Source organism: Thunnus maccoyii, chromosome 16 (assembly GCF_910596095.1).
Source record: "Thunnus maccoyii chromosome 16, fThuMac1.1, whole genome shotgun sequence".
Classification (NCBI taxonomy): Eukaryota; Metazoa; Chordata; class Actinopteri; order Scombriformes; family Scombridae; genus Thunnus; species Thunnus maccoyii.
This window is the reverse complement of record NC_056548.1, coordinates 16008286-16015091: the sequence shown is the minus strand read 5'-3', so window position 1 is coordinate 16015091 and position 6806 is coordinate 16008286.

Sequence of the window (6806 nt, the reverse complement as noted above, 5' to 3'; positions counted from 1 at the left end):
TAATCTGAAAATATGCCTATAAAGTGTACAATATATATTTATAAATTAACTTCTAATCAGTAATAGTCTATGTGTATATAACTGTGGCGTGACAATGCTTAATCATAAGAGATTCAAAAAGACAAGCATATATGATTAGTTTTCTATAAACTCACTGCTGTGTGCCACAGATGCTCGATCATCTCTGAACTAAACAATCATCCTTCATCTTGTCATTGTGTTCTTGATGGGAGAACGGGCCACTGGCCACATCAGGACAGAAAGCTGGCAGAAATACTTTATCTGAGGTCTTCTTTCCCTGCGTTAAACTTGAAATCAGTCCAAAAACGAGAGGGCATAAAACTCAACTTGTTTAATTGTAATATAATTGTAAATACCTTTCGCTTGGATATTGATCGATCTTTAATTTTGTGTTTAAGTTAAGATTAATTACTATAAAAATTGAAAACAAAAACTACTTACATTTTGAAAAATAATGTATCATTGTCAATTAAAGAGTATGACTAAAAAGGTGTAGGCTTACAGCAGATTTTATTACACCTACACTTCTCTCAATATAAAAATGAGAAAATATATCCCCTTCATCATGATTATATCGCTTGAATTTTGCACTTTAGAAAATCACCATATCCTTCAATTAATAGGATGTGATCTCTTGCATTTACTGTGTGCTAACTCATTAGTTTTACTGAGACAAACAGACCTTTTGTCTTTCATCACATTCTTAATATAAATTATAAATCCTTCATAATTTTGTTATCCTTTTCCATGCTGTATTTCTGTAATTTGTCTTTCTTGTTCTCTCCTGCACACACAACATGTATTGCATGTCTGCCCGCCCCTCCTCTGTTGCTCTTCCATTTTTTCCCCATTAAAGGGTTTTTTAGGGAGTTTTTCCTTAGTCGAATCAAAGGTCTAAGGACAGAGGATGTTGTATTGCTGTACAGACTGTAAATCCCCCTGAGGCAAATTTGTGATTTGTGATATTGTGCCATACAAATAAAATTAACTTGACTTAACCTTTTTCACAAACTCATCATAGCAGAAAAAGCACAGGTGGAAGTGATAATATTAACGATGTCTCTGTTCCATTAAAGTGTCAAAGGAGGCCGTAATGGAGAACCATCATGCACTGTACCAGGGTCATGAAGGGTTACTGTTATTGATTACACCTGTGCTTTTCCTGCTTTGATGTGTCAAACTGTCTGCTGGGAAAAAGGCTTATTCTGACACCTACATGCATTATTGCACTAACACATGTAAAGGTTTTAGGTTGGATTTTTGAGAGCTAAACTCTCACAAAAGAAAAATCTAATTTCTAACTGACAACATCTCAGTTACAGATAATGTTGTTTACACGCTGACTTATTTCCTGTAAAAGGGAAACTCCACCCTGAAACAGAGCTCCCATATATTATTCAAATGCACTGGGATGGTTCAATCATTGTTTGAACTGCTGGCTCCCTTCTGCCTTTTCAAGGAGTTCTATGTTCAGCAGATACACAGAAACATGTATGTTTTCTTTAGACTGTTTTCTGTTTTAGATCACAGATGCATCTGAACCATAAATTCACCCATATTTCAGGGCAAGTGCAGTCATCTCTGATTACAGTCAAAAGAGAAGATGCAGTGTGTTTTACATTTCTGCAGCGTGCTGAGAAGCATCTTCAAATCTGAAATGCCAGAAATGCCACTGTAGGGTAAAAGAATAAAACAACAGACTCTGAATACTGTTAATCCTTCAGCCCAGTGCAGTGTTGTTATCGCAGAGAGCTGACTACGACACACGTTGAGCTGTATCAAAGTCCAACCAAACAATCTTCTGCGCATCAATCAGCCTGAGTCAGAGGAGCTGACAGAAATGAAATGACAATAGATGGATTAGAGGCAATAAGCTGATGATCCATCATTTTAACAAGTGACGGACAGAGTTTTGGTCTCTGCAGCAGGTTGCTGAGAGAGAGAGAGAGCTGACCAAAAGAGTATTCATCCAAGAATGATCCATTCAAGAAAGAAGAGTGTGACATGGCAACAGCAAGACCTCTTAAAACTTTTTTTCAATTTTATTTTATTTATTCGTGTTAATTATTTTAGGCCTACACAGAATTAATGAGTTTTTTTATCAGCTCAGAAACAAGTGTTTTCATGAAAAAAAAGCTTTGAAAAGAAGCTTTGTGCCTCAACTTTTCAGAAAATTAGAAGAAACAGTTACATTTCCATTGTATTTTTTGGCTTTTCAAACCCACAGTTTTCATTTTGCACATTTCAGGGCTGTTAAAACTGTTTTGTTAAAACTGCTAATGTGGCCTCAGGATTTAGCTCAAAGTGCTCCTGTGCTTAATTATAGCCTCTGTGTGATGAGTGCCTTCAACCTACAGGACTGAATGAGGATGTAGATATTTACAGTTTCCATTTGATCAAATTTGTTTTTTGTTGGTGTGCACTTTTTTCCACATACGGCATTTCAGCAGTATTTCTGAATTTACTGAATTTAGTATGAGCACTGACAGTATGAATCATGGTGTTATTTGTAGTTTTGTATGTTGATGCCATTAAGTCAGTGGTTCTCAAACTTTTTCACGTCATGGACCCCTAAACTGACACAAATTAGACCACGGACCCCCATTTTGTAAGATTTTGTTCCAGGGTCCCCCATCAGATAAAATTTTTGCTTTAGGATGTTTTATTACAGAATGTGTATGAAACCCATGACCAAAATAGTCGTGCATTCTGTCATTGTGTTACTTTTGGATGGAAATACAGTGAAAATAAATGATTCCCCTTTTTGCTGAGGACCCCCTGGACCCCCCCAGAAGGACCCCTGGGGATCCCCAGACCACACTTTGAGAACCACTGCATTAAGCTACTGCATGTTGTCAGTAGCCTACCCCTGCAGAGTTTTATTTATAAATGTGGCCTCAAGATTCCAAGTGGAGATAACATGATGACATCATCAGGGGGACATTATGCAACTGTTTTTAACAGGCTGGACAGCGCTCTCCACAACTCGTAACTGTATGCAATCAAGACAGATAAATGAAAATCCAGGCTTATTTTGATGAGTCTCGCTAATTTAATTTTTTATTTCTGTTCCATTACTGTGGTTAATAGGATTCCTTGCTCAGTAATCAAGGTAACTCATACCGTTGAACTAACCTGCTCTGTAGCGGGCTAACTGTTTAGCTTAATTTAGCTGTGTGTCAAACAATTTCCAACAGGTGGAAACAAAATCCCAGAAGGCAGTTCTGTCAAGTGTCTTTCCACGTTTGTATCCCTTTTGTCATGTCTGTGTTTGGAAACATAATTTCAGACCTTTTTCTCACAATGTGACCAAGCATGAATTTACGTCTTTACTTTAGTTCCAAAGAACTACTGTCTTCAGAGACAGAAGTAATCCACTTGGTTTCACTGATGAGCATCTGTGGGAGAGGTTCAGGTTCTGTAGGTCCAGCTTGGGTTACCCATGTAGTCTACTGGAATCACATAAGGAAGCAGACTCATTGTAGCCAAGCCTTGACCACTGTTCAGTCTGTCTGTATAGCTTTGTGTTTCTTTGCATGTGGGGCATTCTTGTACAGCATTTGTGATGCGGAAGGTCTTGCTTAGGCAATTGTGTGCCAGGAAATAAGAAGGTCATCTTGAAACAAAAAGAATCAAGGAGGCCTTTTATTCAGTTGCAAGTATGTGACTTAAAATGTTAAGTAGGCGACAGGTTGACAATCCTCTCCTTCAGGCTTCGCCAATGTTATAGACACAATAGACTGTTCCCATGTGTGTATCCAGGCCCCATCTGGACCTGGAAATCTTTCCATAGCATAAATGTACATGTATGTACTGGGAGCAGCTGTTCATACACTGTCAGGCAGAATAATAATAATTGGATTTGGATGAAATGTGCACATCTGTGATAATAGATCAAATTAGATGTCATCACTTCTTTGGCTTTAAATCCTGTTACCCTGGCAGTTGTTCACAGAAATGTCCATTTCAATGTCATCTTTACACAAAGAAGCAACTGTACTGTGCAGAGATAGTGATTCACTTTATCTTATCAGCAAAGATCGATGAATGAAAAATCAGTCATCACTAGAACTCGTCAGCACTAACATGTAGCTGCATAGGTCTTTGCAAAACCAGATTTGAAATCTTACACAATGTCAGACCCAAAGTTCAAAATATTATTCTGGGATGCATGACAAATGTTCAGATAATTCTGACCTGGATTTTACATTTTCAAAGACACCACTGTATCAGCCCTTCTTAGTCATGCTGAGCAATTTTTAATAAAGCAAAGTGTGCCACGTCATTAAAGGTCACTCTCTAAGCTGTCAGATGATCTATGATGGAAGTTGCCTGATATCCAACATCGAAGCAAAATGGCCTGGCTCTGTCCACGATTCAAGAATGTTTTGAGCATCATCACTGTCACAGAGGTTTGCAGAAGGCAAGACAATGTTGTTACTACCCAAGTTTACTTAATCCACATGAAACCTTAAGAGTTTCATGTATATTTAACCAACAACTCTATTCTGTAGGGGAGTTTAATGGAGTTCTGCTTGGGGACAGAGGCTATCCCTGTATGCCGTACTTGCTGACACCCTACACAGATCCAGCAACAGAAGCAGAGACGGCCTTCAACCATGCCCACACACAAACCAGTTCACGAATTGAGATGGTTTTTGGCCAACTGAAATCTAGGTATCAGTGCCTAAAAAGCCTCAGGGTTACTCCAGACATGTGATATCACCATAGGCTTTGAAGTCTTGTACAACATTGCCACTCTACGCTGTGAGAGACTGCACAGTATGTCGCTAGAAGAGCAATGGGAAGACTTTGACCCAGACCATCAGGAACCCATAGATGGAAGAACTGTGAGGGACCTTTACAAAAATACCTATTTCAGTTAATCCCCATTTTATTAATGGTCATCTTTGTTTTGGAGTGAACCCTTTTTATTTGAAAGCTTAGCATTTATAATTTAAGAAAAAAGTGCCAAAGTTGTTTTGAGGTAATTTATTCATTCACTCATGTTGTTCAAGCTGTGAGGACATTAAATAAAGTCAAAACCATAACCTTCAGCTGTGTTTATATTTATACTTGCATCTTTCTCCAGTTTATTTATCTCTCAATGTCCAGTTTCTGACTTTCAATGCCAATAAGCAGATGATGCTTGTAAATTGAACTGACATCCTGTGAAAGAGAAAATGTGTCAAAGAGTAGCTGATTATATAGTTGGTAATAGCAACATGAATAATTACTTACTTCATTCCTTGCTGAAGTGCTTGTTGTTCCAGTCAAGACCTGCAGCAAGGTGTATGGTTTTACATAATTTGAAGAATGCAGACACATCCAAAACATTTCACATTTGGTCTCTTCTCTGACGTTTCTATGACTGCAGAAATAGTTTCCTCGTCAAGGGCTCTAGACATGCTGGCGTCATCTCCCTGCAAATAGAAAAACACTGCAGTTGTTAAAGCAAAATAAGAAAGAATTGTATAAGATGCACATTGTTTTTGCAAAATAAGGGCTACTCACACATGATAAGCCTTGGGCATCTTGAGTTGGGGGATCTAGCAGGCAAATAGTGTCTCCACTCAGTGAATGATGTGGGCCAGCGGAGACCTACTTTATGAGGAAAAGCAGTAGACAATAGCTTCCACATATTGCTCCAGAGCACCTTGGAGAATGATGTCTGATGAGGTCCCCTCCCCATTAGTGGGTGCTCCTGGTTGTAGCTTAACACTAGCTCTTCTGTGGGTCTGAGGTCTTCAGGTGGGTCTGAGGTCCACCAGTAGCAGTGGCATCTGTTTTTTTGGTGGCAAGAATGGTACATATTTAAAATGTTTTTATACTTCATTTTCACTTGTTGCTCCATTACTTCTTGGCTCTTTATATGGTTCCTGTTGAAATGTAACAGAAGAATGAATAGAGGCCAAGGGTCACTATCAGATATTCTTCAATTCACTGAATCGGGCTAATTAGCAGTAAATGCATTGTAGTTATGTCAGTTCTTCTAAGTTAGCAACACCAGAGTTTTAAACATATATCTGATATTATCTAGCCTACTGATAATATAGCCACAGTCTTACTGTATCTAGTGATCAGAATGTTCATTTACTAAAAAATAAAAATAAAACAATAAGTAGCCTAGTATAACTTACACATTTAATCTGCCAGCAATTTTTTGCCAAGCCATCTCCCCTGCTTGTTAATTGCGGCAATATTGCAGTACTGCTGAGAAGAACAGAAGCTCTAGTTTTTTGCTTCTTTTTGCGACATAGTATCTTCTTTTTGACAATGGCATGCTCCGGGCTGCTTATATACTCTGTACACATACATAATATAAGATTGTTCAAGGTAAATGTTAGGTTGGATCAGCTGGAGCGTCAAACTTTAGCGAGTGTGGTGACGGTTAGGGTCAAGGTTAGTGTTGAGGTTAAGGTTAGGGTTAGGCCTGAGGTCAACGTTGGGGTTAGGGTTAAAGTTAAGTTTACATGCATAATGAAGAAACACACTGCATACAAATCTTGCAAGAGTTTGGTAAATCCTCCCTCTGGCTGATCCAGTCCAGCACCAAAATTTGTTCAAGCCTGGTTTGAGTTAACATTGACAAGACACGGCTAAATTGTGTTAATGGAACAGCATGAGCCCTGAGTGAAAGTTGACATTAATTCAAACCGGGCTTTTTCAATTAAGCGCTGATTTCATTAGCAGCGTTGATGGAACACCCCACAGGTCTTCTTCCATCTGAAGTTGATTATAAATCAAAGCAGATTGAATTCCGTGAAATGCAGCTTAGACTCTGA